A 17,401-nucleotide genomic window follows, 5' to 3' on the forward strand; every position below is an offset into this window, starting at 1 on the left:
CAGGGATTGGCCCAGCTCCCCCCTCACCTCTGTGTGAGGCTGAGCCATGATTGCCTTCACCTTGTCCTCCATCTGGAGCTGCTTCAGGCCCCCCATGCCATGACTAGGAAATGTGATGGAGAGAGCAGGGGCAGATGCACACCCTTCCTTAGGATTTCGTCATTTTTGGCACAGCTCAAAAGGCAAACCCAGAGGCATCCAACTCAGCGCTTCCTCAGCCTTCTCGAGAACATCTTGCCTTCACCAGCCCAACATTCTGGAGACGTTTTCCCGCACATGTGGAGGCTTGCTGGCAGCACATTTCTTCAGCTGGGTGCCCATCACCTTGCAGAGGGCAGAGGCGAGCTTGGTGGCCACGGTGCGGACCTTGGCGCTCCGCACAGGCAGCGCCTTGTTCTCCAGGCAGGACCAGAGCACGGGCAGGGCGTCGCGCTGGACGACTTCAGGGCTCCTGGCATGAACCCCCTGCACAAGCACTGCCGTGACAGAGACACAGCTCCTTACCCACCAGCCTCACTGCAAACAAGGATCTGCCTCTGCTGCTTCTGCTTCTTGCCAGCCTCTCTGGCCAAGAGCAGCAAAACAGCACCCAGAGCCCCTTGATCCAGAAACGGGCAAAGCAGCTGAGCATCCTGGAAAGAGAACCACCAACCCCTCAACAGTAATTGCTCCAACCAGAGCCTTGGCCCTGTGGCAGACTTCCTACCTTTCCTAAATTATTTCACAATCTCTGTATGAACAATGAATGAAATGTCCAATTGCCTTTGATTTCCATTAAGAAGTTGTCTAAACCCACTCTGAAGATTTGGAAATGTACCATAGAGAGGAAATGGAGAGATTTCTAATAAAAGGGATGATTCCATTTTTGTAACTTTGATGTCAAGTGCCAAATGTCTAATCTGGCTCTTCCCTGTGCTCAGTGGCACACAGCAAAGGGCAGGATTAGAACACACCTCAAAACTCCAGCCCACCAGAGATGGCTGCTGCCTGACAGCTGGATGAGAAACATCAGTGACCAGCTGGTGTCTTTGGCAGAATGCTTTTGGGGCTTCCAGCAAAGAGCTGTTTCAAACCTCAGGGCATCTCTAGAGAATTACCCAGATCCCATTGCCTTGGCATTTGGGCATCTCCACATTTTAATGCCACTTCCCCTCTCAATGTTAATGGCATTTTTTCTTATATGTCCACTGAAATAGGGGCATAGAGAAAGAAAAATGCTACACAGGGGACTGAAATGTAACCAAAACACGAGTGTTTTGTCACTTTCAGAGATTTCCCCTGAAATCTCTCTGCCCATTTTCTGAACTGAACTGTATCAAACACGGACAAATGTTTACTAGCAACAGGCTCCTTGCAACAGTCAGATTTGGCTAAGAGATGAAAACCTGAAATGCTCTGGAGACCATTCTTATTTTCTGATCAGACAACATGTTATTTAGCAGCAATTTAATATTCTGTGGTGGAAGAGACTTCATTTTCTCTATGCTGTTAATCCACCAGCAGTCATCAACATTGAAAGGGCTCCTGCAAGTACCCAAAACCAATTCTGCTAAGCAGGAAAGGGTTATGGTACCCATTTTAAAATGGGAATTCATTTGAATTTAAATGCAATTAAAGACATCAGTGACTACTGAATGTGAGGAACAGCTGTCCGGTCCTGCTAAATCTCAGAGAGAACATCTGCTTTTTTTAAAGTAGTCCTAATTTATGGGTAATTCCTTTATTTGAAAAAGAGATCAAAAGAAGTGCTAAACTAAATGCCCTATTGCTGGAGATCTACTTTATTCAAATGCTCTTTAAAGGGCCTTTGACATTCCCAATCGCTGAACATGCCCTTTTGAGATTCCTAATGAAGACACAAAGTGTATTAAACCTTGCATTTAAAGATGTTGGCATAATTAGCAGTGGATTTAGCCCCAGTTAAAGCAAGGCTATCAATCATCCTCTCTGCTATATATTGAGATTATCCTTTTTCCATTCCTTGGCTCTTGCTGACACAGCAAGCTCCTCTGAGGAATCAATTATCAGCTGCATTTGTAGCATTTTGGACAGCGCTGCCACAGGCAGACACTGTTTGCACACCCTGAAAGGCTCAGTCCAAGGCCACTCTGACAGCACAGGCAGGGAGCCTCAGCACTCTGCTTCTGTCCCTGTGCCCCAGAGGCTGCCTTGCACTAAACCCATGCCTCTGATACCTCTGTTGAGTTCTGACCTAAGCTGTGACCCCCAGGCTCTGCACGGTTCAGCCTCAAAACTTTCCAAGAGAAAAACAAGAATTCTGTGAGAACAAAACAAACTGATGCCCTGAAACAGCATTTGCCACCATTTCCCCTCAAAGATCACAGATGTCCCTAAGCTCCCCAGAGAGGAGCCAGCTGGGGCATTTTTAGCCCTCCCTTTGCTGGAGGTGGTTCTGAGATGCCCCAGTGAGAGCTCAGCCCCAGACCGAGCGCTGCCCCCATCTCAGGTGCTGCCCAGCTCTGCAGCAGCCAGGGAAAACCTGCCAAACCCACCTGCCTTGGCTATGGGGCAGCAGGGACACGCTCAGCACCTCCTGGTTTGGAGGAGCTGCTCTGCTGTCTGCTCACAGGCATTCCCTGTAAATACTCCCTGGGAAGAGCTCTTGGCTCAGAAGAGGAGGCCATACCTGTGATACGCTCGGTGACATCCAGCAGGGCTTGGCCACTCAGGTGATTCCATTGGTAGCTGAACTCTTTCAGCAGTGACACTTTATCTACAAGGGAAACACATGTTTCCGCTCACTTTTCTCAGGTCATAGGAGAAAGGGCAGGGCCAACCCCATTTTATAAAATCAAGCACATTTTTGCAGATGTTTGAATCCTATTCTTCTTTCCTTCCAGCATACTTGGCAGGGTTTTAAATTCCAAAAGAAAAGCTCTCCTTTCACATTTGTAAATCCAAACTTGTCTGCTGTAGCAGGAGCTGTGTTAAAACATTTCACATCAGGGACCTCAAGAGTTCAGTCACATGGAAGCAGTGAAAAGGTTTTGCATCCCAGAGCAAAAAGGAAGAGCCCCATACTTGGGACACAGAAAGGCACTGAGTCAGGCAGTTCCTGAGATCACAAAGCAGCTGGGGAGGAGAAAGTGGAAACTCCTCTTGAAGACCTGCCTCTTCAACACTCCTTTGTTCAGGCATATTCCACCAGTACGGAATTTTCAGAGCTAACATAAATATGTGTGGCAAAGGAATTTGGACCAGCCCTTGCCTATGCAGTTAACTGCTGTGGCCACCTTGCCCCATGCAAAACAACAGGTGGAACAAGGCATCCTTGACAGCTGGGTTTATACCTGTTTGTTCTAAAGAAATGAACTTGGTGAATCACAAGTTCCCCTTTGAAAATAGAAGACAAAGAAGAAAAGTGGAAAATAGGCAGCTAATGCCTCTAATGTAGAGCCTCCCAGGTGGCTGCTCTGCAGAAGCTCTGATGGGTCAGTGTCCCTTCATGCCAACAGCAAAGCTGTTCATTTATGAAGTCAGACGGGGCCCAAGTAAACTCCAAACCCCCTTTGCCTCTGAACTGTAGCAAAGCTGCAGTCCAGGACTTGCTCTTCAGACAAGCAGCACAGAGCCAAGGGCTCCTGGGACTGTTGGGGAATGCTGATCCCATTCCAGCCTGTTGGGGATGGTGCATAAGGACTGCACCTGCACAGCTTCTGGTGGGTGTCAGCTGGAATGTTCCACAGACAAGAGCAGCTGTCAAGGCACTCAGCGCTCTCTTGTGCAGGAGAGACAGAGACGAAGCTGAGGAGAGTCCCTGCCAGGGCTCAGCCTTACCCAAATGAGCAAAGGATTCTTCCAGTGCTTTCACAGCTGCCCCACGAACCCTGGGATCCTTTGAGTTCAGGTTCTTTGTTATTCCTTCCACCAAGCCAATGATCACCGGGTTCAGGGCATCTTTCAGGGCTCCTGTGATTTCAGCCAGCACATCCAGCGCCCTCTGCTTCACTTTCTTGTGGCTGTCAGATATTCTCAGGACAAAATAATCAAAAATATGTGAAGAGAACAAGAAATGTGAAAGCTGGATTCAAATGTCCTTGTTTGAAGAGTGGATGTAGCAGTCAGCAATGTCAAAGATGAAAGTGATCCTTTCTGTCAGGTCAGCACTTGCACAATTTCACTGTTTTCCTGTGGGCCACTCACTGGAATGGTGGCACAACCTCATGCTGGTTGAAAGATTTTCTTCTGTTTTTAAGAGGTTTGGCTGGGGACAGAATAGTTCCTATGGTATTTCTCTCCATCTATAAATCATTGAATCAATTCCATTGATTAATGCTAAAGAGTACCTTTGCTTTGAATGGAAGCAGATGTTTACAATGCCTGGTTTTCTATACAGTTGCCTCAAGTACTGAGGGCAATTATGATTTTGCCAAAACTATGGCTGGAGGAGATCTAAGTTTTCTTTTGTTTGAGTTGTCTCAGAGCCAGTGTCTGGAGAAGTGCAGGGCTCTGATCAACTCTTCCAGGATCCAGACCATTTCTCTAAGTAACAGGTGGACTTCTGAAATGTAATGTGCTGTACAGCTCTCATTAGAGCAGGTTCAGTCCCTTGACAGCCACATTATCAGGCACCTTTCCCTGGAAAAAGGGAAAAAGCAGCTACTGGGAGGAGAAGGCAGAGATGAGTCCTTAGCTGTTTTCCTCCTTTTCCAAAGAGAAAGAAAGACCCCCAAGAAGGGTGAGCACTGTCTTTACCAAGAGGAATAGGAACAAGGATGGGAATGAGTAGCCAGAGCTGTGCCTGTGTAAGACAAGATGGAGTATATAGAAGTATTCTTAAAAAAAACCACCTGCCTTTAAACCAACCTAGCCTGATAATTCTCTTCCCTATGCAAACCCATTTTTGGACTAGAGAACAATTGCCATGCTTTCAGGGGCTGGATTCCCTTCACTTCAACCAGCTGGGAGTAGGAGAGAGCGGCAGTTACATCAGCAGAAAATTCTGCCATCATCTGATGAACAGCATCAATAGGCACCCGCCAGACAAATACAGCTGGACTGAAATAACTTGCCCTGAAGCCTGGACCCGAATTAAATTTTTTCTGGGTAAGAGGGACCAGAGTGTCCCAGACAGCCAGAACGGAGTGCCAAGACACACTGAATTAACTTTGCTGCTACAGGCTTAGGAAAGGAGCTAAAGGAAAGGAGCAGTGGAGATACTCTACATACTTGGGCAATGTTAGTGGAGATGAGCTGGGGGGTGGTTTTGCACAGGTCTAGGAGGAGTTCCACTCCTTCCATCCTTGTCTGAAACCCCTTGGCTTCCAGGAGATGGTAAAGCTTCTGGAGCAGCTCCGTTTCTTCCACAGCTGGAGGTGACGTGACCTGGGCTTTTGCACAGTGTAGGAGGTGTCCATCAGAGGGAGATTTCACCCTGGAAAATAAAACCAAATGAGGACCTGGTGGTGATAATTATCGTAGCATGGCATCCCCATCAAGGAAATAATTAGCATTGACTCCATGATTCCAGAAGGCTGATCAATCACTTTATTATACTATGCTATGCTATGCTATGCTGTGCTGAAACTCATTGCCCTTAGAGACAGTCTGATAGAGACAGACCAGATTGGTCAATTGAATCCAAACACCATCACCAGTGGCCAATTAAGAAATTACCCTTTGGTCAACAAATCTCCATAACACATTCCACATGTTCACAACAACGGGTGCAGCAAGTGAAGATAAGAATTGTTTCTCACTCTTTTCTCTGATCTTCTAAAATCCTTCCCCAGGACAATGCCTGGCAAAGTTGTGCCTGCTGCTCTCTATGGAGAGAGCTGCAGCCACAGACAATACCTTCAAATAATTGTGAGCAAAACATCTTGAGCAGCTTTCCTAATCCTGTGATTTCAAGCTGGAAAATCATGCGGCTCTGAAGAACAACGTGGACTTCATGTTAATCGTTATGGCAGACAATCTGCGAGTGACATTCTCCCCAGTGCTCACTCAGGAAAACCAAGGATGAGATGCATCTGATCTATCTTCAGATGGCTGCCAGGGCACACAGGTCACATTCCTTTGTGGAGAAAGAGAGACACTATTGCCAAGTTTAAATGCCTCCTCATATGGGATGTGTGTTTCTTAGAATAAGGGAACTCATCACTCTGGAGAAGTGTCTCTACAACCAGGCATGACAATCTGGAAAAGTAGCTCAGATGCATCTGAACAGATAAACAGGGCCATATTTGAAGGATTCAGAAGATCAGTAACAGAGATAAAAACAGAAGCCAGACATCCCGGAAACTACACTCATGTTTCATTTGCTTCCCTAGAGATCAGATGCACAGCTTCACAACCCCACTGGGAACAAATCTCCTGATCAACCTGCCTCTTCCATGAGCACAGGAAGATGCCAGCTGTGCTACTGAGGCATGTGGTCACTTTCCTGCCACTGCTGAGCAGGACAGAGCTAAAAAAATCCCCTCTGCTATCAGAGGAGAACAGGTACAAGCAGCTCTGCAACTGCCATGAAGAGACAGCAAGGAGCAAATTCCTGTCTTAAATGCTGATTGCAGCACAGGGGGAAATAAACCAAACATGCTGTCCATCAAGCAAATTACATGAAAGACAGGAATATCAAGGCAAAAAGTCCACATTCAGACACCCGTTGACTGAAGTTGTTCAGGAATTGCCTTGCTACTTACTACTCAAACTTGGTACTGTTTGAGGGAAAGAAAACCATGATTCAGCCAGGCCAAACCTCACAGATGAGAACTGCATCTTTGTGGAATGGCATCTTGCTTCCAGACTGAGATTTCTCATCAAAACATCCATCTGAAAACGACTCCACTCAGATTAAAAAAAAGCCCTATTTTATAGGAACCTGAGTAAATATATGTATGGCAGTAAAAGATCTCTGTATTGTGTAAGTGACCCTGCCCTGATTCTAGTTATTGTAAATGGGCTGCAGCTGTGATGCCCTTAATTGGGCAGCAGCTGTAACCCGTGGAGGTAGCTGGGATAAAAGGGGGTGAGGCATTCAGGGAGGGCTGCAGAGGAGCCCTGGCTGAGGAGCAACAACAACACTGCTGTGAGAAAACCCCCCAGAAGGTATGAGACTCTGGAAATATGATACACAGCAATATGATTACAACACTGTTTGAATTTACTTGTGCCAAGTCAGGCAGCAGAAACTTGGCCCCTTCCCAGCCTCCACAACACTGCCCTTGCCACTGCACTGGATCGTCTGAGCTGCAACCAATGGGTGTCTTTTTGTCTCTCCATTTTTGTGGAAACCCCTCCAGAGAAGTTGTGTTCAGCACAATGCAGAAGTAGACATTTTTTATCCTAGAGCATATCCTAGAGTAGGGAAAGGAAACAATCTGTGGCATTGGTCATCTCTGCCAGAAAGTTTTTCCTGAGGAAGAGACATGTAAAGCTTGTCATGTGCTTTGTCACATCTAAGAAAAGTGCTCAGTACCATTTGCAAGAAGACAATGTGGCCTGGGGCTTCTTTGAGCCATTGTTCCTCTCCTTCACCGGCTCCTTGACAGATGGGCCTTCAGCCTTCTGGTTTTCTATCCCCTACAAAGACATAGAGAAACCTCATCAATCTTTAGAATATAAAACAGGAAATTCCCTGTTTAAAACACAAGTTAGAACCAGGATCACTGCTACCAAGGCTTAGGAAAACATTTCCTAACTTACAGATGGAAACAGACCAGAGATTCAGTGATGCCAAGTCTTTGTTTTCCATAGCCCAAGGCAGGTTATGGGTGCTACCAAACTGAGCAGCAGTCTAAAATCCCAAATTCCTTAGTCTTGAGCATAAATGGAAATAATGCAAACTGGCAGGCAATGAGTGTTTGTGAAGGAAGCAGCAGAACAAACTGGACTCTGAGGGTTGGCCCATTGTGTTGGAAGTCAATTTGGTTCAACACTCACTCTCCCTGTGCCTGCACAAAGGCAGGCTCCCTTCTGTAATGTCAATAAAAAAATAAAATCCTTCCTCAAGCAAACAAAGGATTTTCCACTGGATGCTGCTGAATTCACCAAGCTTCTTCCAGCTCCACATGGCTGGACAGCAGGGCAGTATTCCCAAAAGACAGACAGTCATTATAGTAACTAGGATTGACTTGCACATCTTTTATAAATTTAGAAATTTTCTTGGCACTACTACTTCCAGTGTCCTTTGCAAAGACTCTGTTATCTTCAGAAACACAATTCTCACTTAATTGCTTTACAGGGGGCAGAGTAGGGAGAGCATGGTGGGGGCTTATGCTTAAATGTAAAACCATTTTCTCCTCTTTGCCTTTCCTCTTTTTGACCGATATTGAAAATATGCAAAACCCCACTTTTCCCCTAATAATATGAGTTCCTTTGTGGTCTGCAGATGACCAGGCTGAGGATTAACAGCTCATTCCCAGGAGCCAAATGATTCAGCAGAAGAGGAATGAGCTAAAGACAGATTGGGTATGTTTGATCTCATATTAGCAGCGGCAATGCTTGCACAAAGGAGACATTTCTCCTGCCAAGCACTTACTTTCTTCTTAATTCTTGTCAGAATATCTTCCAGGTCACAGGGGGAAAGAGATTGTTCCAAAAGCATTTTAAATTTTTGATGCCTCAGCAACATCTTCACCATCTCCTGTCCAAAATGCCTAAGGAAGGAAGGAAGGCAGGAAAGAAATGAAAGAAAAGTGAACAAACAAAGGAAGAGTGTTAACAGAAGAGGCTGATACCTTAAACTCATCAGGTGCAATCCTTGCATGAGAAGGCATTACCTACTCAGCAAAGAGGGAGATTTACCTCACTTGACACTGCACAGTGCTGTCAGCTGAACACAAGAGGCAAGAGGACAATGTGAGGCAACAGAAAAATACCATTTCACTCTGAAACTGTGGGTGTGCTTCTGTGGCATCAAAGGATCCCAGGGAACAAGCAAAACACATCTGCTTTGTTGTCAGAGCCTGTTAGCAGTGTCTTGCTGCCATTGCACAATAATTTGCCTTTCTTTACCTGGCAGGGAAGCCAGGACAAAACACCTCATGCATCCTCTTGATAATTCTATACTATGTGTATGCACAGGGGCAGCTAGTTGCTCTGGTGTTCTTGGCAGCTATTAATGGGAATTTCATCATCAAAGGAAGGGGATTTTGGTGGTTTGGATTGATTTTGCCAGTAGGAAACCACAGTTTTTTTCAAGAAGAAATGTGGAGCTCACTGAGTCCCAGATAACAGCATTCTAGAAATCTGGAGAACAGGTCTAGAAAGACTGAATATGTTGGCTAAAGACCCCTGAAATATTTCTAGGATAGTCTGAAGCTAATGAGAAATGGATGTTTGGGATCCTTCAGTGATGAACATTAGCCAACACTTTGGCTTTGTGTTGTGCACCTAAGGCCAAACAAAAGTGTTGGGACTGGCTGATCTGAGCTCTTTTGATCTCAGCAAAGAATCCTTCAAGCCACAGGAAAAAGTTGACAGTGTTCCTTTTTGCTGGCCATTTTCAGGTTTCCCAGCACAGCCATTTGCCCAGGCAGCCCAGAGCAGTGGTCACAGTGCCAAGGCTGACAGAGATCTAGAAGAGTTTGGACAATGCTCTAAAGCACATGGAGTGACTCTTGGGGTGTCCTGCACATGGCCAGGAGATGGACTCGATGACCCTAATGGGTCCCTTCCAACTCAGCATATTCCATGATTCTATGACCCTTATTCACACCGTGAGGTAACTTCATATTCCCTTTCGTTTCCACTCTTGTGTGGTTTCACCTTTATAGCCAAACACATAAGGGTTTTCCTGTTTTGGGAGGTGAAATGAAGATCATTATCTTGTGTCCTTGTGGCAGTCCTGAGCAAACTTCCCTGCCACGTGTGGCAGCCTCTCAGCCCTGGCTGTGCCTGCGAGCTGGGTGACTCCAATTCTCTCCATCAGGGACAGGAGGAGTTGGGCCGCACACTCGCGCACCGGGGCGTGGCGGCTGCTGGGGAGGAGAGAGCAAACCCTGGGCACAGGGACAAGGAGCAGCAGCAGCACCGGCCTTGGCCAGAGCTGCTCCCTGCCCTGGCTGGGGGAAGGAGCCTGGGCTCTCCCTGCACCCTCAGACCCCTGCAGAAGGTTCTGTCCTCAGCTAAACACAAAGTTAGCATTGTACACAAGGCCTGCCTGCACGGAAGAGGGAGAATTCAGTCTCCCTGCTCTGATACTCAGTTTCTTTCACAGTATTTGCTCTGAGAAAGATTAAAGAAATAGATGACAAATGAATAATTTAGAAATTAAGGACAATTGATGCTGACCCATCAGAGGGCACCCAGTACACAGAGCTGCAGCAGGATTGAGGCTCTTTCCACCCATTTATCCCCAAATCTGCAGACCTTTGGAAAACAACAAATGCAGGGAAAACGCATTGTGGCCGGTGAAGTTGCAGAATATCCAGCAATGCAGCCTGTTTCTTCTGTGGGGCTTGGCAACAGATCCATCTGAATGTTTTACCCTATTCCAAAGCTGAGGAAAGGTTGGCAGGCAGTTTAGCCAGGCTGTCCTGTTCTAGAGAGTGTCTCTTGGGAACTATCAGGCCCAGCACCAACATTTAAGGCAGCATTTGCTTCAACTGTCCCATGGCAGTCAGCCTGTGAGGGTGCCTGTAAAGTGATTCATCATCTCAAGGCTAACATGAAACATCACTTTGAATAGAAAGTAGAGCTCTAAGTCCAGGACAGTCGTACAAGACTCCTTGGGCAGGAGCTGCACCTGCTGTGCAGGCTGTGCCACACCCAGCAGATTGTCCCCCATGTGCTCCACGCCCCAGCAAGGACCCTCCTCATTTCTCAAGTTAATGGCATCATGAGGAGACATGGTTTTCCCAGGGCCTCTGTGGTTAGAGCTGTGAAATACCAAACACTGCTCACAGCTGCAAATGCAACTGTCCCTCTGCCCACAAAAGCACAAGGCTCTATCCTTGGCCTTTGCAGGCACTTTCACTTCCCCACCGATCACCACATCTAGGAAAATCTGACAGACTGGGAGAACTCCAGGAAGCAGCAGGAAGCTGAGTCAGAGGAGCTTTAGTTTGGATATCAGGAAAAAGGGTTTTTCACCCAGAGGGTGGCTGGGCACTGGAACAGGCTCCCCAGGGCAGTGGTCACAGCACCAAGCCTGACAGGGTTGAAGGAGCATTTGGACAACAATCTCAGGCACGTGGCGTGACCCTTGGGTTGTTCTGGGCAAGGCCAGGAGCTGGACTCAATGGTCCTGATGGGCCCCATCCAACTCCCCATATTCTACACTTCTGTGATTCTGAGAACTAATGGGCTGCAGGAGGGCAGAAATAGGTGACAAGAGGAGAGAAGTGAGGTTGGTTGGAGAATCAAGTCACTGAGTTCACAGAAGATGCAGGATACAGGACCCTTCCCTCCCAGCATTCCCATTCTCTGTCTCATCCCTTCTCCCTCCCACACGCACGAAGGTGAAGAATATCACTAAAAGAAGAAGAACCTACTTGACTCCCATGTCCATGAGAGCAGTCATTGCTCGTGCAGGAGTCACATTCTCCACCATGATCCCCAGGGTCTGACTGGCTGCTTTCTGAACAAATTCTGGGGAGTTGGACACCATCTGGAGAAGGACCAGAGCAAGCAACCTCATCCACCTCAGAGTCCATGTCCTTCTTCAAGGTCACAAAGAGCTCTCCCAGAGTGACAATGGCAGAGCAGGACACCTTGGAATGGAGGTTGGTCACCTGGGGAAGCCATGAGGGGAAACATAAGAATCACCTTGGAAAGAAAACCAGTTGCCTTCAACAGAAGTCCCAGGAAATGACAACACATCCCACTGTGTCCAGAGGAACATACAAGTACAGGAAGAGCAGGAGAGCAGAAGCACAGAAAGGCACTTACTCTGGCACCAATTTCTGGCCTCAGACCTGCTCACTGCAGGCCTAAAATAAAAATTTCATTAAGTGTTCTACTTAACCCTTCTAAAATGTCCGCAGCTTTGATTTTAGGCCCTTTTACTAGAAAATTAAAGCAAGAGCGGCTTTCAAATCATAAAGGCACAAGTGATAAAGATAAATGAGTCAGGTGCTCCTGTTCAAAAAAGCAACACCAGCAGCTGAAGCACTCAGCCAGGAAACAGAAAACACAGGCTCAGGTCTACAGAATAATTTACAGTGTTGAATTACAGCTTGGGCAGAGACTGGGACTCTGGCAAATATCATCATTAGTGTCTCAGTTTCTGCATTTGCACATTGCATTATAAAGGCACCACGCTCAAAGATGAGTGTCAGATACCCGACCTGCCAGTAAATACAGCTGCATGTACCCACAGATCCTACAGACAGCTGACAGACATTGGAAATATCCGGTCTAAAACCAGAAATGAAGGCAGACCCTGAGCACACATGGAGATGAACAAGCACATACCTACTCTACACACTGTGTATGAAGTATGGGGGACAATTCCGAACAATGTTCTCACCTCGCTGGTAACTGCCAAACAATCCTCACCTATTGAAGTGAAGGGAGAAACGACCATCCTGGTAATGCATCGAACTCCAACTTTATTGATCAATCAATCACCTTAAATAACAATACTAACGAACTTCATGAATATTCTGTAATCCAATTTCATGATAGGCTAACAGAGAAACTTCTAACCACTCCCTTTGTTTTAGAATACCTACAATTGTTTATTAAAAACAGAAACCAAAACAGAAACCAGAAACTAAAACAGAAACCAGTGTTCCCAAAACTTCTACATCTGTTCTCAGGATGGCAGGCCTTCCCAGAGACGGTGTTCTGCTTGTTATGGGAAGACAGTCTGAGAACTCCATTGTTTATAGAATGATGCCTGAGAGAGTCTAATTGTTTATACAAATCAGAAGGCTGAGAACTGTTAGAAACTGCTTTACTTTTCCCTTATACTTTTCTCTCAATTGTATGTCTCATGGCCTTTTCTTTAAGTCATTCTCCGACACTCACCCAGTCTACAAAGCAGGACCTCTGAATGGGACCCAGCCAGGTGTTGGATGGTGAAGAGTCCCTTCTCCTTCAGCTCCCTGAAAGGCAGAAGATTGATGTTTCTCTCCACCAAGGCAGCACCCTCTGAAATGACCAGGCTGGCAGCTCAGTTGAACAATGGGAGGTGCTTTTCAAGGAGTGCTTAATGAAATCGTGGAACGCGTTGCCCCAGGATGCTGTGGCTGTCAAAAGCACACACAAACCCAAGAGGCAAAGAGAGGGGTTTCAGAGTGGCCTTTTGAGAAGACAGCCTTTCTGAAATCTCTGGCACATGAGGTCCCTCTGTCACTGCTTCCTAGGAGCTGTGAGACCGGGCCATGATGCTATTTGTTGTCACCTCCCTGTACCTGTCCCTGAGACACAGTGCCACCAGGCTGTTATTGGGGCATTTTCCTTCTTTGCCAGCCCCAGCAGGCATTCAGCAGGGAGAGTCTGCACTGGCTCTCTGGAGCTGAGTTTCCACTCTATGATCTCGGCCTCTCTGTCACCCCCTCCACTCCCCCTCACACATTCCCCAAAAAAGCAGCAGGATGTCTGCTGGGACCACCTCAGCCTGCAGGAAGGCCAAGTGGGTCCTGGCCTCTCCTGACCCACAGCACAGCTTTCTTTCATCCCAGCATGGAAATATAAAAACTGTACTATCACATCACACAGAGGGCCAGGAGCTTTTTATTTTGGCTGCAAGTGTCCACAGGGCATTGGGGAAGAGGAGAAAAGGAGTGTTTTGCAGCTACTCAGGCAGGATGGTAGGGAAAGTGTCTGGAAGCTGCTTTTTGGGACTTTTGGTTGTTCTGCTGCAGCTTCTGACAAAGCTGATGGGCAGATCCCAGAGCTGTGGAGAGTTCATGGGAAATTTGTCCTTGGATATGTCTACGAATGCTCTCCCAGCCATGAACTGCCATCTGTGTCCTGTCCATATGTTACTGCCTTGACTGTTGAGTGTCTGAGGTGCCTCTTGAGGCTGCTATGGACCTCCTTCACCAAGGAATGGGTTGTGACACAACATCCCTTTCTGCTTCTGTTTGGGCACTGACAGAGCCTGGACCACTGTGGCTCGAGCTTGGGCTCTGGCCAAGCAAGATTGCAAATGAGAGCAGCTCATGGTCCTCAGCTCTTCCCTGCTGCTGGGACAGACAGACATGGCCATGGGGACAGAATGGAGCTGCCCCATCTGCCAGGGCACTAAGAAGGATTTGAGTTTTTCTCTGCCCTGTCACCACCAGTTCTGCCTGGGCTGCATCCTGCAGTGGGCAAAGAGAAATCCAGCGTGCCCTCTCTGCAGAAGAATGATAGAAGCTGTCAGGTTTTCTGAGTAGGATGAACAGGACTACACACAATGTGCCATCAGCTCCCCCAAACAATTGCTAGAGTCCAGCAGGGAGAGAGCCTGGCCACCTTGCTGAAAACAGCCCCCCAGACCCTGTGATGGCTGCTCTATCTTCCCCACAGGGAACACTGTCCCCAACTGAGCAGGGGCTGCAGGACCAGAGCCTGTGGATGGCCTCCTGCCCAAGGTGTAGGCCGATTTTTTCAAATAACAATGTCATCTGCTGGACCCAAGGTGGCCCTGGCTGCAGCAGAAGCTGGAGGGAATATGCCAGCACCAGAGATGGCTGGGGAAGGAATTCATAGAGCAGCATCCTGCACGCCCTCTGTGCCTATGGTCAAGTTGCCAAAATCTTGGTGCCAGTACTGCAGCTTCTCCTCTGTAGCAGTCTGAATTGCTGCTAGCATAGTCCAGGGTAAAGAAGCAAAAAGGACCTTTGCATAATCTCCACAGATGTTTTATTCAGCTGTGCAGGGAGATGTTCAGGTCCCAGCACCCACATACAGAGGGTCTCTGTCTCCACAGGGGCCTGGGGGCTGACCCTGATCTTGGGGCAGTACAAAGATAAGGGGGCAAATCAGAGAATAGGGAAGGTGTGGCTCAGGAACACAGGAACAGACATAGGAACAGGGGAAGGAGCCAATGGGGTCTAACAGCTCTTTGGGGGAAGCTTCTTGTGTCTCCCTAGACCAGGGAATGCCCTCCCAGGGTCTCCACAGTTCCCTGTGTTTTATATTATTAAGACAGCTTCTCTGAAGGATCAACTGAATCAACACAAAATGACAAAAACAATCAAAAGCACTCATAAGACAATTGTTCAAAATTCAAACAATTCTGAGTTCCCAAAGTGCCAACAGATTTCTTGGAGTGTCTTAGATCTGGCAGGAGGGATGCAGGGTTTTCTTAGCACAGTTTATCAGGAAACTGAGTCATCCATACTGAACCTCTGGTCCATGGCCTCCTCACTGCCATCGTGCAGCAAGGAGGCCCAGAGGCTGCTGTGCTCTGCTCCTGTCAGGGATGCGCACAGTGGCTCTGTGGCCAGTGCCAGCTCCAGCTCCAGCAGCTCACTAGAGGAGACTCCTTCCAGAAGCTCTGCTGGCTCCAGTGTGGCAGACCAGCAGAGCCCACTGGAAGCCCCCCTCCATTGCAGCCACCCCCAGCTGCGCCCATCATCACTGCAGAGCAGGAGCTGCCCCAGAGGAGCCGCGGCAGGAGCTCATGGCAGTGGCAGGTCCCTGTGCCCAGGGCAGAGCCACAGAACCTCTGCTCCTGCCTGGGACAGGGGCTGCTCACCCTGGTGTCCCACTGAGAGGAGGGATCCTGGGCTCCAAACTCTGCCCAGCCCTGCAAAAGGCCACCCCACCAGCAGGGCCAGCAAGGTTCCTGCAGCCATTCAGTCAAATCAGAGGAAACAAATGTCTCTTCAGCTGACACAGCCTCTGCACACAGCTTTCTCCCCCTTCTCCTGGTGCCTTTCCCTGACTCCAGGAAGAGCTGCAGGAAATGCTGTGTGAGCCATGATGATGGAAGAGCTACTGATAAAAACACTGGGGTGATGCTTTCAGAGGAGTCATGAATGGAAGATTGACCAACCTTCCAGCCAATGGTATGCCAAAAGTTTCCATGCTTTAAATAATTGACTGCAATTAATTAGTTAAAAGAAAGACGTGGAAACATGGAAACAAATTAAATCTCCCACAGCTGGTGGCTTTCCTCAGTCTCCACGGTCTATGTATCGCTAGACTCACTTCATTTAGGCAGAATATTAACTGCCCTGACTTGTTGGAGACTGACCACAAGGTCCCATCTGTGGTGAGCAGTCACTAAAATTAGCTCAGCAGAGGCATCTTCAGCTGTCCAGGTGTAGCAGAAATACATATTCTCTGCTTCATGGCTGTGTGGCAACAGCTGCTGGTGTGAATTTGTCAGCGTTGCTTCATGGATTACTCCTGGGAAGGAATTGTGTGCACAGGCACAGTGTGATGGCTTCGATCTCCTCTAATTACTCCAATCGGATGATGGCCAAAACTTGTAGGCAAAAAGCATCATGACAGAATAATATACAATATTCTCCAAACCACTCCTGTGGTTTTGATTTTCTTACTGATTAGGTTCAGTGTCTGTCTTCAAGAAATCAGTCCAGAAAGAACAGGCAAACCTCAGCTTGCAAGTTAGAGTGCAAGTCTTTAACTTGCATGTACAAACAACTTTTCAACATATTTGCAAAAAAATGTCTTAGTTCTTGCTATACCTATCCAGAACCTGACTCTCTCCTTGTTTTATTTTGATTTGAGATCCAAGCATGATTTTTTTCTGGACAGGAAAGTACGAACCAGCTGCAAATACAGACTACAAGTGTGAATCTATACTGCAAGAACTGAGCTGTAGCTTGGAATTAAAGGCAAGAAGTGATGCCATGGTAAATGTGAACATTTAGTGCTGGCATAGGAGCCTTCTGCAATGCCCCACCAACCCATGGTTCACATTGCTACAAACTGTCTTTCTGCTGTTACAAAGAGTGTTGAAGAGCTGGCTGTAAGTAAAAAAAATAGCCAGAATGTTAATTTTTGTTAATATGGCAAACAACGACTATCTAATAATTCAGAGCTCATAGAAGTGAGTATTCAGATTTCCACTTAGTATGTGCTGGCAGTTTTAATTTGAAATCAACAGGTTTATCCAAATCAAGTTATCCATAGGAATTAATTTGCTCTATGGTCTAACTAAAAATGCCTCATTGTCTGATAAGTTTAGTAGAAATTTGCAAAGTCAACAGTCCACAGATTTTCATTTCTTGTTTAGTGGCTATTCTGCAGGAAAGCTTTTACAGACTAATCAGTTTGGATGTAATTAAAATGCCAGTACATTTCATCTAGCCATTTTAGTATTAGAACAAAACCATATGACTGGACAGCCTTTTAAAAAAATATTTTGAAATAAATTTTCAAATCAACAGTCTGAGTAGGACTCAGAAAAAATACTCTACCAAATTTCAACTCCATTGGAAGATTCCCTTGTTACCCTGTGAATCAACTCTACATTCAGAAGATTATAAGTCCCAATGATGGTGGTTTTGGTATGGTTAGGAATTGG

Source organism: Melozone crissalis, unplaced genomic scaffold, assembly GCF_028551555.1.
Source record: "Melozone crissalis strain CALT ecotype California unplaced genomic scaffold, PUWL_Pcris_2 ptg000073l_1, whole genome shotgun sequence".
Lineage (NCBI taxonomy): Eukaryota > Metazoa > Chordata > Aves > Passeriformes > Passerellidae > Melozone > Melozone crissalis.